The sequence below is a fragment of the Pristiophorus japonicus genome, unplaced genomic scaffold, assembly GCF_044704955.1.
Source record: "Pristiophorus japonicus isolate sPriJap1 unplaced genomic scaffold, sPriJap1.hap1 HAP1_SCAFFOLD_3033, whole genome shotgun sequence".
In the NCBI taxonomy this organism is placed as follows: domain Eukaryota; kingdom Metazoa; phylum Chordata; class Chondrichthyes; family Pristiophoridae; genus Pristiophorus; species Pristiophorus japonicus.
The window spans coordinates 1-20,181 of NW_027252817.1; the positions used below are offsets into that span (position 1 = coordinate 1).

Here is a 20,181-nt window from a genome sequence, read left to right on the forward strand (position 1 = left end):
CTCCCTCCTCTCTCTCTCTCTCTCTCTCTGTCTCTCTCTCTGTCTCTCTCTATCTCTCCCTCCCTCTCTCTCTCTCTCTCTCTCTGTCTCTCTCTCTGTCTCTCTGTGTCTCTTCTCTGTCTTTCTCTATCTCTCCCTCCCTCTCTCTCTCTCTCTCTCTGTCTCTCTCTCTGTCTCTCTGTGTCTCTCTCTCCCTCTCTCTGTCTCTCTCTCTCTCTCTCCCTCCCTCCCTCTCTCTCTCTCTCTCTCCCGCCCTACCCTGAACACAGTGACATTTTTTCCCTCCTCCAGTCTTCACATTCCCGAGGCACAGACTGCGTGACTGTGCACTGGGAGCTCGCCAATCGTTCCTGCTGTGGAGTGTGGGGCTGATAAAATGGTGAGTGAGATCCAGGTCCTGAAATTATCCCCACACCCCACAACCAGACACACGCACAGACAGAGCTTTTGTCCTGATCTCCATCGCTGTCCCTGATCCCACTGTGTGCGGCTGAGGTTGGACCTCACTCCCATAGCAAGCCTCCCTGGCCTGCGGCAAGAGGTTTGGGAGGGATTTTTGACACGAGAAACAGGAACAGGAGGAGGCCCATTCAGCCCCTCGAGTGTGTTACACAGGAACAGGAGGCCCATTCAGCCCCTCGAGTGTGTTACACAGGAACAGGAGGAGGCCCATTCAGTCCCTCGAGCCTGTTACACAGGAACAGGAGGTCCATTCAGCCCCTCGAGTGTGTTACACAGGGACAGGAGGAGGCCCATTCAGCCCCTCGAGTGTGTTACACAGGAACAGGAGGAGGCCCATTCAGCCCCTCGAGTGTGTTACACAGGAACAGGAGGAGGCCCATTCAGCCCCTCGAGTGTGTTACACAGGAACAGGAGGAGGCCCATTCAGCCCCTCGAGTGTGTTACACAGGAACAGGAGGAGGCCCATTCAGCCCCTCGAGTGTGTTACACAGGAACAGGAGGAGGCCCATTCAGCCCCTCGAGTGTGTTACACAGGAACAGGAGGAGGCCCATTCAGCCCCTCGAGTGTGTTACACAGGAACAGGAGGAGGCCCATTCAGCCCCTCGAGTGTGTTACACAGGAACAGGAGGCCCATTCAGCCCCTCGAGTGTGTTACACAGGAACAGGAGGAGGCCCATTCAGCCCCTCGAGTGTGTTACACAGGAACAGGAGGAGGCCCATTCAGCCCCTCGAGTGTGTTACACAGGAGGAGGCCCATTCAGCCCCTTGAGTGTGTTACACAGGAACAGGAGGAGGCCCATTCAGCCCCTCGAGTGTGTTACACAGGAACAGGAGGAGGCCCATTCAGCCCCTCGAGTGTGTTACACAGGAACAGGAGGCCCATTCAGCCCCTCGAGTGTGTTACACAGGAACAGGAGGAGGCCCATTCAGCCCCTCGAGTGTGTTACACAGGAACAGGAGGAGGCCCATTCAGCCCCTCGAGTGTGTTACACAGGAACAGGAGGAGGCCCATTCAGCCCCTCGAGTGTGTTACACAGGAACAGGAGGAGGCCCATTCAGCCCCTCGAGTGTGTTACACAGGAACAGGAGGTCCATTCAGCCCCTCGAGTGTGTTACACAGGAACAGGAGGAGGCCCATTCAGCCCCTCGAGTGTGTTACACAGGAACAGGAGGAGGCCCATTCAGCCCCTCGAGTGTGTTACACAGGAACAGGAGGAGGCCCATTCAGCCCCTCGAGTGTGTTACACAGGAACAGGAGGAGGCCCATTCAGCCCCTCGAGTGTGTTACACAGGAACAGGAGGAAGAATTTTCTGCTCATCTCAGTCCAAAATGGCCGACCACTTATCCTGAGACTGCGTGACCCCTGGTTCTCGATTCCCCAGAACCCCGGGAAACATACTCCCTGCATCTACCCTGTCAAGTCCCCTCAGAATCTTGTATGTTGTGGTCTAACCCAGGTATATGGAGAGCAGAACTGTGCACGGTGCTCCCAGTGTGGTCTAAACCCAGATATACTAGGACCAGAACTGAGCACGGTGCTCCCAGTGTGGTCTAACCCAGGTATACTAGGACCAGAACTGAGCACGGTGCTCCCAGTGTGGTCTAAACCCAGGTATACTAGGACCAGAACTGAGCACGGTGCTCCCAGTGTGGTCTAAACCCAGGTATACTAGGACCAGAACTGTGCACGGTGCTTCCAGTGTGGTCTAAACCCAGGTATACTAGGACCAGAACTGTGCACGGTGCTTCCAGTGTGGTCTAAACCCAGGTATACTAGGACCAGAACTGTGCACGGTGCTTCCAGTGTGGTCTAAACCCAGGTATACTAGGACCAGAACTGAGCACGGTGCTCCCAGTGTGGTCTAACCCAGGTATCTGGAGACCATGATCATTCGATTGACCTATACCTTTGCTTGTATCTGCAGGTGGCCACCGTCAGATGTCAGGCTACCTGTGGGGACCTTGTGGAGTTTGATTATGGTCCGTTTCAGCACTGGGGAGTGTATGTGGGCGGAGATAAGGTTGTTCACCTTACTGTACCAGGTAGGACATTGGTTCATCCAACCACCATCTCTCCAATCCCCCAACGCCACCTTATTCCCAATCCCACTCTCTCCCCAAACCCACCATCTCCCCAATCCTCACCATCTCCCCAATCCTCACCATCTCCCCAATCCTCACCATCTCCCCAATCCTCACTCTCTCCCCAAACCCACCATCTCCCCAATCCTCACCATCTCTCCAATCCCCCAACTCCACCTTATTCCCAATCCTCACTCTCTCCCCAAACCCACCATCTCCCCAATCCTCACCATCTCCCCAATCCTCACCATCTCCCCAATCCTCACTCTCTCCCCAATCCTCACCATCTCCCCAATCCTCACCATCTCCCCAATCCCTCACTCTCTCCCCAATCCTCACCATCTCCCCAATCCTCACCCTCTCCCCAATCCTCACCATCTCCCCAATCCTCACTCTCTCCCCAATCCTCACCATCTCCCCAATCCTCACTCTCTCCCCAATCCTCACCATCTCCCCAATCCCTCACTCTCTCCCCAATCCTCACCCTCTCCCCAATCCTCACCATCTCCCCAATCCTCACCATCTCCCCAATCCTCACCATCTCCCCAATCCTCACCATCTCCCCAATCCTCACTCTCTCCCCAATCCTCACCATCTCCCCAATCCCTCACCATCTCCCCAATCCTCACCATCTCCCCAATCCCTCACAACCTCATAGAAACATATAAAATTCTGACGGGGTTAGACAGGTTAGATGCAGGAAGAATGTTCCCAATGTTGGGGAAGTCCAGAACCAGGGGTCACAGTCTAAGGATAAGGGGTAAGCCATTTAGGACCGAGATGCGGAGGAACTTCTTCACCCAGAGAGTGGTGAACCTGTGGAATTCTCTACCACAGAAAGTTGTTGAGGCCAATTCACTAAATATATTCAAAAAGGAGTTAGATGAGGTCCTTACTGCTAGGGGGATCAAGGGGTATGGCGAGAAAGCAGGAATGGGGTACTGAAGTTGAATGTTCAGCCATGAACTCATTGAATGGCGGTGCAGGCTAGAAGGGCCGAATGGCCTACTCCTGCACCTATTTTCTATGTTTCTATGTTTCTATCCTCATCATCTCCCCAATCCTCACCATCTCCCCAATCCTCACTCTCTCACCAATCCTCACCATCTCCCCAATCCTTACCATCTCCCCAATCCTCACTCTCTCCCCAATCCTCACTCTCTCCCCAATCCTCACCATCTCCCCAATCCTCACCATCTCCCCAATCCCTCACTCTCTCCCCAATCCTCACCATCTCCCCAATCCTCACCCTCTCCCCAATCCTCACCCTCTCCCCAATCCTCACTCTCTCCCAATCCTCACCCTCTCCCCAATCCTCACCCTCTCCCCAATCCTCACTCTCTCCCAATCCTCACCATCTCCCCAATCCTCACCATCTCCCCAATCCCTCACTCTCTCCCCAATCCTCACCATCTCCCCAATCCTCACCATCTCCCCAATCCTCACCATCTCCCCAATCCCTCACTCTCTCCCCAATCCTCACTCTCTCCCCAATCCTCACTCTCTCCCCAATCCTCACCATCTCCCCAATCCTCACCATCTCCCCAATCCTCACCATCTCCCCAATCCTCACCATCTCCCCAATCCTCATCATCTCCCCAATCCTCACCATCTCCCCAATCCTCACCATCTCCCCAATCCTCACTCTCTCCCCAATCCTCACTCTCTCCCCAATCCTCACTCTCTCCCCAATCCTCACTCTCTCCTCAATCCTCACCAGCTCCCCAATCCTCACTCTCTCCCCAATCCTCACTCTCTCCCCAATCCTCACTCTCTCCCCAATCCTCACCATCTCCCCAATCCTCACCATCTCCCCAATCCTCATTCTCTCCCCAATCCTCACCATCTCCCCAATCCTCACTCTCTCCCCAATCCTCACTCTCTCCCCAATCCTCACCATCTCCCCAATCCTCACTCTCTCCCCAATCCTCACCATCTCCCCAATCCTCACTCTCTCCACAATTCTCACCATCTCCCCAATCCTCACCATCTCCCCAATCCTCACTCTCTCCCCAATCCTCACCATCTCCCCAATCCTCACCATCTCCCCAATCCTCACTCTCTCCCCAATCCTCACCATCTTCCCAATCCTCACCCTCTCCCCAATCCTCACCCTTTCCCCAATCCTCACTCTCTCCCAAGTCCTCACCATCTTCCCAATCCCTCACCATCTCCCCAATCCTCACCCTCTCCCCAATCCTCACCATCTCCCCAATCCTCACCCTCTTCCCAATCCTCACCCTCTCCCCAATCCTCACTCTCTCCCCAATCCTCACCCTCTCCCCAATCCTCACCCTCTCCTCAATCCTCACCATCTCCCCAATCCTTACCATCTCCCCAATCCTTACCATCTCCCCAATCCTCACTCTCTCCCCAATCCTCACCCTCTCCCCAATCCTCACCCTCTCCCCAATCCTCACCCTCTCCTCAATCCTCACCATCTCCCCAATCCTTACCATCTCCCCAATCCTTACCATCTCCCCAATCCTCACTCTCTCCCCAATCCTCACCATCTCCCCAATCCTCACCATCTCCCCAATCCCTCACTCTCTCCCAATCCTCACCATCTCCCCAATCCTCACCATCTCCCCAATCCCTCACTCTCTCCCCAATCCTCACTCTCTCCCCAATTCTCACACTCTCCCCAATCCTCACCATCTCCCCAATCCTCACCCTCTCCCCAATCCTCACCCTCTCCCAATCCTCACCATCTCCCCAATCCTCACCCTCTCCCCAATCCTCACCATCTCCCAATTCTCACCCTCTCCCCAATCCTCACTCTCTCCCAATCCTCGCTCTCTCCCCAATCCTCACCCTCTCCCCAATCCTCACCCTCTCCCCAATCCTCACCCTCTCCCCAATCCTCACCATCTCCCCAACCCCTCACCATCTCCCCAATCCCTCACTCTCTCCCCAATCCTCACCATCTCCCCAATCCTCACCCTCTCCCCAATCCTCACCATCTCCCCAATCCTCACCATCTCCCCAATCCTCACCCTCTCCCCAATCCTTACCATCTCCCCAATCCTCACCATCTCCCCAATCCTCACCCTCTCCCCAATCCTCACCATCTCCCAATCCCTCACCATCTCCCCAATCCTCACTCTCTCCCCAATCCTCACTCTCTCCCCAATCCTCACCATCTCCCCAATCCTCACTCTCTCCCCAATCCTCACTCTCTCCCCAATCCTCACCATCTCCCCAATCCTCACCATCTCCCAATCCTCACCCTCTCCCCAATCCTCACTCTCTCCCCAATCCTCACTCTCTCCCCAATCCCTCACTCTCTCCCCAATCCTCACTCTCTCCCCAATCCTCACTCTCTCCCCAATCCTCACTCTCTCCGCAATCCTCACTCTCTCCCCAATCCTCACTCTCTCCCCAATGCTCACTCTCTCCCCAATCCTCACCCTCTCCCCAATCCTCACTCTCTCCCCAATCCCTCACCCTCTCCCCAATTCTCACCCTCTCCCCAATCTCACCCTCTCCCCAATCCTCACTCTCTCCCCAATCCCTCACCCTCTCCCCAATCCCTCACCCTCTCCCCAATCCTCACCATCTCCCCAATCCTCACCATCTCCCAATCCTCACCATCTCCCCAATCCTCACCATCTCCCCAATCCCTTACTCTCTCCCCAATCCTCACTCTCTCCCCAATCCTCACTCTCTCCCCAATCCCTCACCCTCTCCCCAATCCTCACCCTCTCCCCAATCCTCACCCTCTCCCCAATCGTCACTCTCTCCCCAATCCCTCACTCTCTCCCCAATCCTTCACCCTCTCCCCAATCCTCACCGTCTCCCCAATCCCTCACCATCTCCCCAATCCCTCACCATCTCCCCAATCCCTCACTCTCTCCCCAATCCCTCACTATCTCCCCAATTCTCACTCTCTCCCCAATCATCACTCTCTGCCCAATCCTCACCCTCTCCCCAATCCTCACCCTCTCCCCAATCCTCACTCTCTCCCCAATCCTCACCATCTCCCCAATCCTCACCATCTCCCCAATCCTCACTCTCTCCCCAATCCTCACCATCTCCCCAATCCTCACCATCTCCCCAATCCTCACTCTCTCCCCAATCCTCACCATCTCCCCCAATCCTCACCATCTCCCCAATCCTGACCCTCTCCCCAATCCTCACTCTCTCCCCAATCCTCACTCTCTCCCCAATCCCTCACTCTCTCCCCAATCCTCACCATCTCCCCAATCCTCACCGTCTCCCCAATCCTCACCGTCTCCCCAATCCTCACTCTCTCCCCAATCCTCACTCTCTCCCCAATCCTCACTCTCTCCCCAATCCCTCACTCTCTCCCCAATCCTCACCATCTCCCCAATCCCTCACCATCTCCCCAATCCTCACCATCTCCCCAATCCTCACTCTCTCCCCAATCCTCACTCTCTCCCCAATCCTCACCATCTCCCCAATCCTCACTCTCTCCCCAATCCTCACCCTCTCCCCAATCCTCACCATCTCCCCAATCCTCACCATCTCCCCAATCCTCACTCTCTCCCCAATCCTCACCATCTCCCCAATCCTGACCCTCTCCCCAATCCTCACTCTCTCCCCAATCCTCACTCTCTCCCCAATCCTCACCATCTCCCCAATCCTCACTCTCTCCCCAATCCTCACTCTCTCCCAATCCTCACCATCTCCCCAATCCTGACCCTCTCCCCAATCCTCACTCTCTCCCCAATCCTCACCATCTTCCCAATCCTCACCCTCTCCCAATCCTCACCCTTTCCCCAATCCTCACTCTCTCCCAAGTCCTCACCATCTTCCCAATCCCTCACCATCTCCCCAATCCTCACCCTCTCCCCAATCCTCACCATCTCCCCAATCCTCACCCTCTTCCCAATCCTCACTCTCTCCCCAATCCTCACCCTCTCCCCAATCCTCACTCTCTCCCCAATCCTCACCCTCTCCCCAATCCTCACCCTCTCCTCAATCCTCACCATCTCCCCAATCCTTACCATCTCCCCAATCCTTACCATCTCCCCAATCCTCACTCTCTCCCCAATCCTCACCCTCTCCCCAATCCTTACCATCTCCCCAATCCTCACCCTCTCCCCAATCCTCACCCTCTCCCCAATCCTCACCATCTCCCCAATCCCTCACCATCTCCCCAATCCTCACTCTCTCCCCAATCCTCACCATCTCCCCAATCCTCACCCTCTCCCCAATCCTCACCATCTCCCCAATCCTCACCATCTCCCCAATCCTCACCCTCTCCCCAATCCTTACCCTCTCCCCAATCCTCACCATCTCCCCAATCCTCACCCTCTCCCCAATCCTCACCATCTCCCCAATCCCTCACCATCTCCCCAATCCTCACTCTCTCCCCAATCCTCACATCTCCCCAATCCTCACCATCTCCCCAATCCTCACCCTCTCCCCAATCCTCACTCTCTCCCCAATCCCTCACTCTCTCCCCAATCCCTCACTCTCTCCCCAACCCTCACTCTCTCCCCAATCCTCACTCTCTCCCCCAATCCCTCACTCTCTCCGCAATCCTCACTCTCTCCCCAATCCTCACTCTCTCCCCAATGCTCACTCTCTCCCCAATCCTCACCATCTCCCCAATCCTCACCATCTCCCCAATCCCTTACTCTCTCCCCAATCCTCACTCTCTCCCCAATCCTCACTCTCTCCCCAATCCCTCACCCTCTCCCCAATCCTCACCCTCTCCCCAATCCTCACCCTCCTCCCCAATCGTCACTCTCTCCCCAATCCCTCACTCTCTCCCCAATCCTTCACCCTCTCCCAATCCTCACCGTCTCCCCAATCCCTCACCATCTCCCCAATCCCTCACCATCTCCCCAATCCCTCACTCTCTCCCCAATCCCTCACTATCTCCCCAATTCTCACTCTCTCCCCAATCATCACTCTCTGCCCAATCCTCACCCTCTCCCAATCCTCACCCTCTCCCCAATCCTCACCATCTCCCCAATCCTCACCCTCTCCCCAATCCTCACCATCTCCCCAATCCTCACCATCTCCCCAATCCTCACTCTCTCCCCAATCCTCACCATCTCCCCAATCCTCACCATCTCCCCAATCCTGACCCTCTCCCCAATCCTCACTCTCTCCCCAATCCTCACTCTCTCCCCAATCCCTCACTCTCTCCCCAATCCTCACCATCTCCCCAATCCTCACTGTCTCCCCAATTCCTCACCGTCTCCCCAATCCTCACTCTCTCCCCAATCCTCACTCTCTCCCCAATCCTCACTCTCTCCCCAATCCCTCACTCTCTCCCCAATCCTCACCATCTCCCCAATCCCTCACCATCTCCCCAATCCTCACCATCTCCCCAATCCTCACTCTCTCCCCAATCCTCACTCTCTCCCCAATCCTCACCATCTCCCCAATCCTGACCCTCTCCCCAATCCTCACTCTCTCCCCAATCCTCACCCTCTCCCCAATCCTCACCCTCTCCCCAATCCTCACCATCTCCCCAATCCTCACCCTCTCCCCAATCCTCACCATCCTCCCCAATCCTCACTCTCTCCCCAATCCTCACTCTCTCCCCAATCCTCACTCTCTCCCCCAATCCTCACCATCTCCCCAATCCTCACCGTCTCCCCAATCCTCACCGTCTCCCCAATCCTCACTCTCTCCCCAATCCTCACTCTCTCCCATTCCTCACTCTCTCCCCAATCCCTCACTCTCTCCCCAATCCTCACCATCTCCCCAATCCCTCACCATCTCCCCAATCCTCACCATCTCCCCAATCCTCACTCTCTCCCCAATCCTCACTCTCTCCCCAATCCTCACCATCTCCCCAATCCTCACCCTCTCTCCAATCCTCACTCTCTCCCCAATCCTCACTCTCCCCAATCCTCGCTCTCTCCCCAATCCTCACCCTCTCCCCAATCCTCACCATCTCCCAATCCTCACTCTCTCCCCAATCCTCACCATCTCCCCAATCCTGACCCTCTCCCCAATCCTCACTCTCTCCCCAATCCCTCGCTCCTTTCCCCCAATCCTCACCCTCTCCCAATCCTCACCATCTCCCCAATCCTCACTCTCTCCCCAATCCTCACCATCTCCCCAATCCTCACCATCTCCCCAATCCTCACCATCTCCCCAATCCTCACTCTCTCCCCAATCCTCACTCTCTCCCCAATCCTCACTCTCTCCCCAATCCTCACCCTCTCCCCAATCCTCACCATCTCCCAATCCTCACCATCTCCCCAATCCTCACCATCTCCCCAATCCTCACCATCTCCCCAATCCCTCACCTCTCCCCAATCCTCACCATCTCCCCAATCCTCACCATCTCCCCAATCCTCACCCTCTCCCCAATCCTTACCCTCTCCCCAATCCTCACCATCTCCCCAATCCTCACTCTCTCCCCAATCCTCACTCTCTCCCCAATCCTCACCATCTCCCCAATCCTCACCATCTCCCCAATCCTCACCCTCTCCCCAATCCTCACTCTCTCCCCAATCCCTCACTCTCTCCGCAATCCTCACTCTCTCCCCAATCCTCACGCTCTCCCCAATCCTCACTCTCTCCCAATCCTCACCCTCTCCCCAATCCTCACTCTCTCCCCAATCCCTCACCCTCTCCCCAATCCTCACCCTCTCCCCAATCCTCACCCTCTCCCCAATCCTCACTCTCTCCCCAATCCCTCACCCTCTCCCCAATCCCTCACCCTCTCCCCAATCCTCACCATCTCCCCAATCCTCACCATCTCCCCAATCCTCACCATCTCCCCAACCTCACCATCTCCCCAACCTTACTCTCTCCCAATCCTCACTCTCTCCCCAATCCTCACTCTCTCCCCAATCCCTCACCCTCTCCCCAATCCTCACCCTCTCCCCAATCCTCACCCTCTCCCCAATCGTCACTCTCTCCCCAATCCCTCACTCTCTCCCCAATCCCTCACCCTCTCCCCAATCCTCACCGTCTCCCCAATCCCTCACCATCTCCCCAATCCCTCACCATCTCCCCAATCCCTCACTCTCTCCCCAATCCCTCACTATCTCCCCAATTCTCACTCTCTCCCCAATCATCACTCTCTGCCCAATCCTCACCCTCTCCCCAATCCTCACCCTCTCCCAATCCTCACCCTCTCCCCAATCCTCATCTCTCCCCCAATCCTCACCCTCTCCCCAATCCTCACCATCTCCCCAATCCTCACCATCTCCCCAATCCTCACTCTCTCCCCAATCCTCACCATCTCCCCAATCCTCACCATCTCCCCAATCCTGACCCTCTCCCCAATCCTCACTCTCTCCCCAATCTTCACTCTCTCCCCAATCCTCACTCTCTCCCCAATCCCTCACTCTCTCCCCAATCCTCACCATCTCCCCAATCCTCACCGTCTCCCCAATCCTCACCATCTCCCCAATCCTCACTCTCTCCCCAATCCTCACTCTCTCCCCAATCCTCACTATCTCCCCAATCCCTCACTCTCTCCCCAATCCTCACCATCTCCCCAATCCCTCACCATCTCCCCAATCCTCACCATCTCCCCAATCCTCACTCTCTCCCCAATCCTCACTCTCTCCCCAATCCTCACCATCTCCCCAATCCTGACCCTCTCCCCAATCCTCACTCTCTCCCCAATCCTCACTCTCTCCCCAATCCTCACCATCTCCCCAATCCTCACCATCTCCCCAATCCTCACTCTCTCCCCAATCCTCACCATCTCCCCAATCCTGACCCTCTCCCCAATCCTCACTCTCTCCCCAATCCTCACTCTCTCCCCAATCCTCACCATCTCCCCAATCCTCACTCTGTCCCCAATCCTCACCATCTCCCCAATCCTGACCCTCTCCCCAATCCTCACTCTCTCCCCAATCCTCACCCTCTCCCCAATCCTCACCATCTCCCCAATCCTCACCATCTCCCCAATCCTCACCATCTCCCAATCCTCACCATCTCCCCAATCCTCACCATCTCCCCAATCCTCACTCTCTCCCCAATCCTCACTCTCTCCCCAATCCTCACTCTCTCCCCAATCCTCACCCTCTCCCCAATCCTCACCCTCTCCCCAATCCTCACCATCTCCCCAATCCTCACCATCTCCCCAATCCTCACCATCTCCCCAATCCTCACCATCTCCCCAATCCTCACCATCTCCCCAATCCTCACCATCTCCCCAATCCTCACTCTCTCCCCAATCCTCACTCTCTCCCCAATCCTCACCATCTCCCCAATCCTCACCCTCTCCCCAATCCTCACTCTCTCCCCAATCTTCACCATCTCCCCAATCCTCACCATCTCCCTAATCCTCACCATCTCTCCAATCCTCACTCTCTCCCCAATCCTCACCATCTCCCCAATCCACTCTCGCTTCACTGAGGGAGCCCCGCACTGTCGGAGGGGTAGTGCTGAGGGAGTGCCGTACTGTCGGAGGGACAGTACTGAGGGAGCCCCGCACTGTCGGAGGGGTAGTGCTGAGGGAGCCCCGCACTGTCGGAGGGGCAGTACTGAGGGAGTGCCGTACTGTCGGAGGGGCAGTACTGAGGGAGCCCCGCACTGTCGGAGGGGCAGTACTGAGGGAGCCCCGCACTGTCGGAGGGGCAGTACTGAGGGAGCCCCGCACTGTCGGAGGGGCAGTACTGAGGGAGCCCCGTACTGTCGGAGGGGCAGTACTGAGGGAGCCCCGCACTGTCGGAGGGGCAGTACTGAGGGAGCCCCGTACTGTCGGAGGGGCAGTACTGAGGGAGTGCCGCACTGTCGGAGGGGCAGTACTGAGGGAGCACCGCACTGTCGGAGGGGCAGTACTGAGGGAGTGCCGCACTGTCGGAGGGGCAGTACTGAGGGAGCCCCGCACTGTCGGAGGGACAGTACTGAGGGAGCCCCGCACTGTCGGAGGGGCAGTACTGGGGGAGCCCCGCACTGTCGGAGGGGCAGTACTGGGGGAGCCCCGCACTGTCGGAGGGGCAGTACTGAGGGAGCCCCGTACTGTCGGAGGGGCAGTACTGAGGGAGTGCCGTACTGTCGGAGGGGCAGTACTGAGGGAGCCCCGTACTGTCGGAGGGGCAGTACTGAGGGAGCCCCGCACTGTTGGAGGGGCAGTACTGGGGGAGCCCCGCACTGTCGGAGGGGCAGTACTGGGGGAGCCCCGCACTGTCGGAGGGGCAGTACTGGGGGAGCCCCGCACTGTCAGAGGGGCAGTACTGAGAGAGCCCCGCACTGTCGGAGGGGCAGTACTGGGGGAGCCCCGCACTGTCGGAGGGGCAATCTTCAACCAACATGACATGAACCCAGATGATCTGCGCTCTTTGCCACATCGCTGTTTGTGGGATCTTGCTGTGCCGAGGTTGGCTGCCGCCTTTTCCCAGAATGCCTTCATTGGATGCCGGGGGCGCTTTAGGGCGGTGCGCGTGGAAGTCTCTCTCTCTATAACTCCGTTTCCCCCCCCCCCCACTCCCCAACCTGGCTCCCTCTTTTGTGGGTTGCAGAGCGGCAGGAGAGTTCGAGGTGGTCACAGGTCTTCCCGAGCTCGGGCTACGTCGTGTGCGACCGGTCGCAAGTCCGCCTGCAGCCGGTGTGGCAGGTCAAGCATTTGGCGACCTTCCTGCGTTACGGAGTGAGCCATTGCTTCCAGGTCGGTGGCCTTTTCCGTTGCACAGAAACATCGGTGCAGGAGTCGGCTATTCGGCCCTTCGAGCCTGCACCACCTGCCATTCGATGGGTTCACGGCCTGAACATGCAACTTCAGTCGCCCATTCCTGCTCTCTCTCCCCATACCCCTTGATCCCCCCCCCGAGTAGTAAGGACTACATCCAACTCCTTGTACAGTGTAAACAGCTGGGGCCCCAACACTGATCCCTGCGGTACCCCACCAGTCACTCCCACAAACAGCGATGTGGTAACGACCCAGATCATCTGTATTTAGTGAACTGGCCCCCAACAACTTTCTGTGGCAGAGAATTCCACAGGTTCACCACTCGCTGGGCGAAGAAGTTCCTCCTCATCTCGGTCCTCAATGGCTCAACCCCCTTATCCTCAGACTGTGTGAGCCCCCACCCCCTGGTTCTGGACTTCCCCCCAACATCGGGAACATTCTTCCCGCATCTAACCAGTCCCATCCCGTCAGTATCAGAAGGTTGTATCAGGAGGAGGAACTGAGGGAAATCCTTACTAGTCGGGAAATTGTGTTGGGGAAATTGATGGGATTGAAGGCCGATAAATCCCCAGGGCCCGATGGACTGCATCCCAGAGTACTTAAGGAGGTGGCCTGGGAAATAGCGGATGCATTGACAGTCATTTTCCAACGTTCTGTAGACTCTGGATCAGTTCCTATGGAGTGGAGGGTAGCCAATGTAACCCCACTCTTTAAAAAAAGAGGGAGAGAGAAAACAGGGAATTATAGACCGGTCATCCTGACATCAGTAGTGGGTAAAATGATGGAATCAATTATTAAGGATGTCATAGCAGCGCATTTGGAAAGAGGTGACATGATAGGTCCAAGTCAGCATGGATTGGTGAAAGGGAGATCACGCTTGACAAACCTTCTGGAATTTTTTGAGGATGTTTCCAGTAGAGTGGACCAGGGGAGAACCAGTAGATGTGGTATATTGGGACTTTCACAAGGCTTTCGACAAGGTCCCACACAAGAGATTAATGTGCAAAGTTAAAGCACATGGGATTGGGGGTAGTGTGCTGACATGGATTGAGAACTGGTTGTCAGACAGGAAGCAAAGAGTAGGAGTAAATGGGGACTTTTCAGAATGGCAGGCAGTGACTAGTGGGGTACCGCAAGGTTCTGTGCTGGGGCACCAGCTGTTTACACTGTACATTAATGATTTAGACGAGGGGATTAAATGTAGTATCTCCAAATTTGCGGATGAAACTAAGTTGGGTGGCAGTGTGAGCTGCGAGGAGGATGCTATGAGGCTGCAGAGTGACTTGGACAGGTTCGGTGAGTGGGCAAATGCATGGCAGATGCAGTTTAGTGTGGATAAATGTGAGGTTATCCACTTTGGGGGTAAAAACAGAGAGACAGACTATTATCTGAATGGTGACAGATTAGGAAAAGGGGAGGTGCAACGAGACCTGGGTGTCATGGGACATCAGTCATTGAAGGTTGGCATGCAGGTACAGCAGGCAGTGAAGAAGGCAAATGGTATGTTGGCCTTCATAGCGAGGGGGATTTGAGTACCAGGGAGCAGGGAGGTGTTGCTACAGTTGTACAGGGCCTTGGTGAGGCCACACCTGGAGTATTGTGTTGGGTTCTGGTCTCCTAACCTGAGGAAGGACATTCTTGCTATTGAGGGAGTGCAGCGAAGGTTCACCAGACTGATTCCCGGGATGGTGGGACTGACCTATCAAGAAAGATTGGATCAACTGGGCTTGTATTCACTGGAGTTCAGAAGGATGAGAGGGGATCTCATAGAAAGGTGTAAAATTCTGACGAGGTTAGACAGGTTAGATGCAGGAAGAATGTTCCCGATGTTGGGAATGGCCTGCTCCTGCACCTATTTTCTATGTTTCTATGTTGTGGAGGCCAAGTCAGTGAATATATTTAAGAAAGATAGATTTTGAGACACAAAAGACATAGAAACATAGAAAACAGGAGCAGGAGTCGGCCATTGGGCCCTTCGAGCCTGCCCCACCATTCAATAAGATCATGGGCTGACCATTCCCCTCAGTACCCCATTCCTGCTTTCTCTCCATAACCCCCTTGATCCCTTTAGCCGTAAGCCCCACATCTAACTCCCTCTCGAATATCTCCAACCAACTGGTCCCCAACAACTTTCTGCGGTGGAGAATTCCACAGGTTCACCACTCTCTGGGTGAAGGAGTTTCTCCTCATCTCGGTCCTCAATGGCTCACCCCCTTATCCTCAGACTGTGTGACCCCCTGGTTCTGGACTTCCCCAACATCGGGAACATTCTTCCCGCATCTAACCTGTCCCGTCCCGTCAGAATTTTAAACCTTTCTATGAGGTCCCCTCTCATTCTTCTGAACTCCCAGTGAACACAAGCCCAGTTGATCCAGTCTCTCTTGATACGATCCCGGGAATCAGTCTGGTGAACCTTCGCTGCACTCCCTCAATAGCAAGAATGTCCTTCCTCAGGTTAGGAGACCAAAACTGTACACAATACTCCAGGTGTGGCCTCACCAAGGCCCTGTACAACTGTAGCAACACCTCCCTGCTCCCTGTACTCAAATCCTCTCGCTATGAAGGCCAACATAACCATTTGCCTTCTTCACCGCCTGCTGTACCTGCATGCCAACCTTCAATGACTGATGAACCATGACACCCAGGTCTCAATGCACCTCCCCTTTTCCTAATCTGTCACCATTCAGATAATAGTCTGTCTCTCTGTTTTTACCACCAAACCTCACATTTATCCGCACTAAACTGCATCTGCCACGCATTTGCCCACTCACCTAACCTATCCAAGTCGCTCTGCAGCCTCATAGCATCCTCCTCGCAGCTCACACTGCCACCCAACTTAGTGTCATCCGCAAATTTGGAGATACTACACTTAATCCCCTCGTCTAAATCATTAATGTACAGTGTAAACAGCTGGGGCCCCAGCACAGAACCTTGCGGTTCCCCACTAGTCACTGCCTGCCATTCTGAAAAGTACCCATTTACTCCTACTCTTTGCTTCCTGTCTGACAACCAGTTCTCAATCCATGTCAGCACACTACCCCCAATCCCATGTGCTTTAACTTTGCACATTAATCTCTTGTGTGGGACCTTGTCGAAAGCCTTCTGAAAGTCCCAATATACCACATCAACTGGTTCTCCCTTGTCCACTCTACTGGAAACATCCTCAAATAATTCCAGAAGGTTTGTCGAGCCTGATTTCCCTTTCACAAATCCATGCTGACTTGGACCTATCATATTACCTCTTTCCAAATGACATCCTTAATAATTGATTCCATCATTTTACCCACTACTGATGTCAGGCTGACCGGTCTATAATTCCCTGTTTTCTCTCTCCCTCCTTTTTTTAAAGAGTGGGGTTACATTGGCTACCCTCCACTCCATAGGAACTGATCCAGAGTCTACAGAACGTTGGAAAATGACCACCAATGCATCCGCTATTTCCTAGGCCACCTCCTTAAGTACTCTGGGATGCAGTCCATCTGGCCCTGGGGATTTGTCGGCCTTCAATCCCATCAATTTCCCCAACACAATTTCCCCAACACATTCTTTGGAAAAGCACGATTGAATCAAGCACGGCTGCTGGAGTTCTTCGAGGGTGGACAAAGGGGGAACCAGTAGATGTGATGTATTTGGGATTTCCAGAAGGCATTCGACAAGGTGCCACACAAAAGGTTACTGCACAAGATAAAAGTTCACGGGGTTGGGGGTAATATATTAGCATGGACAGGCTCAGTGAGTGGGCAAAAATTGGGCAGGTGGAGTATAATGTGGGAAAGTGTGAGGTCAGGCACTTTGGCAGACAAAACAATCAAAGAGCGCGTTATTATTTGAACGGGAGAAAGATTACAAAGTGCGGCAGTATAGCGGGACCTGGGGGTTACTTGTACATGAAACACAAAAGGTTAGTACGCAGGTACAGCAAGTGATCAGGAAGGGCCAATGGTATCTTGGCCTTTATTGCAAAGAGGGATGGGAGTATAAAAGCAGGGAAGTCTTGCTTACAGTTTATACAGGGGTATTGGTGAGGCCACACCTGGAGTACTGCGTGCACGGTTCTGCTCTCCGTATTTACGAAAGGATATCAGCCCGAGCTTGAATGTCGATCAGATCTTGCTGCACGCAGGAATGCCCTGCACCATTATCTGACTTATTGCGGGCAGCGTGATAGCAACTTTGAAATTAAGATGTCTGAGTGAAATTCTCCTTTCATTTTAGATTCGCTTTGGAATGAGCGGGTCTGCGACGGACAAACTTCGCAGAGTTTGTGGAGAGAAGCGAAAGTGATTGATCGCGAGGGTCGGAATGGTCCCCTCCTTATATCTAACCCCCTGTATCTGCCCCGGGAGTGTTTGATGGGACAGTGTAGAGGGAGCTTTACTCTGTATCTAACCCCCTGTACCTGCCCTGGGAGTGTTTGTTGGGACAGTGTAGAGGGAGCTTTACTCTGTATCTAACCCCCTGTATCAGCCCCGGGAGTGTTTGATGGGACAGTGTAGAGGGAGCTTTACTCTGTATCTAACCCCCTGTACCTGCCCCGGGAGTGTTTGATGGGGACAGTGTAGAGGGAGCTTTACTCTGTATCTAACCCCCTGTACCTGCCCTGGGAGTGTTTGATGGGGACAGTGTAGAGGGAGCTTTACTCTGTATCTAACCCCCTGTACCTGCCCTGGGAGTGTTTGATGGGGACAGTGTAGAGGGAGCTTTACTCTGTATCTAACCCCCTGTACCTGCCCTGGGAGTGTTTGATGGGACAGTGTAGAGGGAGCTTTACTCTGTATCTAACCCTCTGTACCTGCCCTGGGAGTGTTTGATGGGGACAGTGTAGAGGGAGCTTTACTCTGTATCTAACCCCCGGTACCTGCCCTGGGAGTGTTTGATGGGACAGTGTAGAGGGAGCTTTACTCTGTATCTAACCCCCTGTACCTGCCCCGGGAGTGTTTGATGGGGACAGTGTAGAGGGAGCTTTACTCTGTATCTAACCCCCTGTATCTGCCCCGGGAGTGTTTGATGGGGACAGTGTAGAGGGAGCTTTACTCTGTATCTAACCCCCGGTACCTGCCCTGGGAGTGTTTGATGGGACAGTGTAGAGGGAGCTTTACTCTGTATCTAACCCCCTGTACCTGCCCTGGGAGTGTTTGATGGGATGGTGTAGAGGGAGCTTTACTCTGTATCTAACCCCCTGTACCTGCCCTGGGAGTGTTTGATGGGACAGTGTAGAGGGAGCTTTACTCTGTATCTAACCCCCTGTACCTGCCCTGGGAGTGTTTGATGGGACAGTGTAGAGGGAGCTTTACTCTGTATCTAACCCCCTGTACCTGCCCCGGGAGTGTTTGATGGGACAGTGTAGAGGGAGCTTTACTCTGTATCTAACCCCCTGTACCTGCCCCGGGAGTGTTGGATGGGGACAGTGTAGAGGGAGCTTTACTCCGCATCTAACGTTTGCAAATAAAAATGATTGAAATCTTTTGTCTTTTCATTGGCGATCTGGGGTATGTTCCATCGTTGCTGTCTTGTTTTGGGGTCTAACCTCTTGCTCCAAGTTGACGCGGGGGGTAGAACGTGGGAGGCCGGCCAGGCGTGTGTTGGAACGGTCAAGTCTGGAGGTAACTGGGGGTTGTGGGTGAGGGCTTCAGCAGCAGAAGAGCTGAGGCGGGGGGTCGGGGGGTGGGGGCGATGTTATGGAGGTGGGGGAACAGGCGGTTTTAGTTGGACAATGGCTGTAGGCTCATTTCAGGGCCAAATATGACACCCCCGGTCATGACTGGAGAGGGAGGGACTCGGTGTCTCGGGAAGAGGGTTTGTCCCCGGGACCCAAGTCAATGGTCTTCCCAATATTCAACTGGAGATCATTTCTGCCTGTCGGCCAGGCATTCTGGCGATTCCGAGACAGTGGAGGGGGCCAAGCAAGTGTTCCTACGGTAGAGCTGTGTGTCGACAGCGTACATCATAGAATCGTAGAGGTTTACCGCGCGGAACGATGACATTTCGACCCCTCGCGCCGGCCGACCAAGAGCTATCCCGGCCAAATCCCACTCTTTCCCCCCCTCCCCCCCGGCTCTCGGCCGGTAGCAGACGGCACTTCAAGGGGCACTGCCAACCGTGGGGAGGGTTTCTGCCTCGAACACCCTTTTGGGCAGCGAGTTCCGCCCCAGAACATACACCAAGCCTCTGGTGTGTGTGTGTGTGTGTGTGTGAGAGAGAGGGAGTGTGTGTGTGTGTGTGTGTGAGAGAGAGGGAGTGTGTGTGTGTGTGTGTGTGTGAGAGAGGGAGTGTGTGTGTGTGAGAGAGAGGGAGTGTGTGTGTGTGTGTGAGAGAGGGAGTGTGTGTGTGTGTGAGAGAGGGAGAGTGTGTGTGTGTGTGTGAGAGGGAGTGTGTGTGTGTGTGAGAGAGAGAGAGAGAGTGTGTGTGTGTGTGTGAGAGAGGGAGTGTGTGTGTGTGTGTGAGAGAGAGAGTGTGTGTGTGTGTGAGAGAGAGTGTGTGTGTGTGTGTGAGAGAGGGAGAGTGTGTGTGTGTGTGTGAGAGGGGAGTGTGTGTGTGTGTGAGAGAGAGAGAGTGTGTGTGTGTGAGAGAGAGGGAGTGTGTGTGTGAGAGAGAGGGAGTGTGTGTGTGTGAGAGAGAGGGAGTGTGTGTGTGTGAGAGAGAGGGAGTGTGTGTGTGTGTGAGAGAGGGAGTGTGTGTGTGTGAGAGAGAGGAGTGTGTGTGTGAGAGAGAGGGAGTGTGTGTGTGTGAGAGAGAGGGAGTGTGTGTGTGTGAGAGAGAGGGAGTGTGTGTGTGTGAGAGAGAGGGAGTGTGTGTGTGTGTGTGAGAGAGGGAGTGTGTGTGTGTGTGTGAGAGAGGGAGTGTGTGTGTGTGTGGTGAGAGAGAGGGAGTGTGTGTGTGTGAGAGAGGAGTGTGTGTGTGTGTGTGAGAGAGAGGGAGTGTGTGTGTGTGTGAGAGAGGGAGTGTGTGTTGTGTGAGAGAGAGGGAGTGTGTGTGTGTGTGTGTGAGAGAGAGGGAGTGTGTGTGTGTGTGTGAGAGGGAGTGTGTGTGTGTGTGTGTGAGAGAGAGGGAGAG

General features: G+C 54.7%; 1 long non-coding RNA gene across 1 annotated transcript; it reads left to right on the forward strand.

The window, feature by feature from the left end:
- Positions 1 to 307: 307 nt before the first annotated feature.
- Positions 308 to 18,459, forward strand: LOC139249316 (uncharacterized). Its single transcript, XR_011591131.1, has 3 exons — positions 308 to 379; positions 2,390 to 2,507; positions 17,344 to 18,459. It is a non-coding gene; the product is annotated as an uncharacterized lncRNA (long non-coding RNA).
- The last annotated feature ends 1,722 nt before the right edge of the window (positions 18,460 to 20,181 follow it).